We start from the raw sequence: 521 nt of genomic DNA, 5'->3' as shown, positions 1-521 counted from the left end.
TACCTCAAAAATACATGTACACGAACGCACACATAATCAGAGCTATAAATACAAGATAAATAAACCTTTCCTGTCGCGCTTTATGCGTTTCAGAGTCTGGTATCGAGTGGACGGAAATAGATAAACAGAGAGATAATAAATAATTAACCCTTTTTAACGAAGGAACTTCTTTTTCGAATAAATTTGACCGGATGACGAAGAACGATTCCCTAGATTTTGTATAATTGTTTAAGCCTTAATTTGTCTCATTAAAAGATCAATTTACTAATTATCCATCTTTCGCATGAGTAGTTATCTTTTTATCATCGCCAGTTTCGCTTTCATCCAAGGGGTGGAATGCATCGCTGTTTTTTTTTTTTTTTTCTATGTTGCTATTGTCTCGCTATTTCAAAATAAAGTCTCCCCGTAATATACTAATAAGAATACCATTTTCTTCTTAATAAAGAAAACAATAAAATAAAGGATAAACTTAAGTAATTCGAAAATGGTAGCATATATATACAATGAACCTAATGTTTATA

This window comes from Penaeus monodon, chromosome 23 (genome assembly GCF_015228065.2).
Source record: "Penaeus monodon isolate SGIC_2016 chromosome 23, NSTDA_Pmon_1, whole genome shotgun sequence".
Taxonomy (NCBI): Eukaryota; Metazoa; Arthropoda; class Malacostraca; order Decapoda; family Penaeidae; genus Penaeus; species Penaeus monodon.
This window is presented reverse-complemented; position numbering follows the sequence as displayed.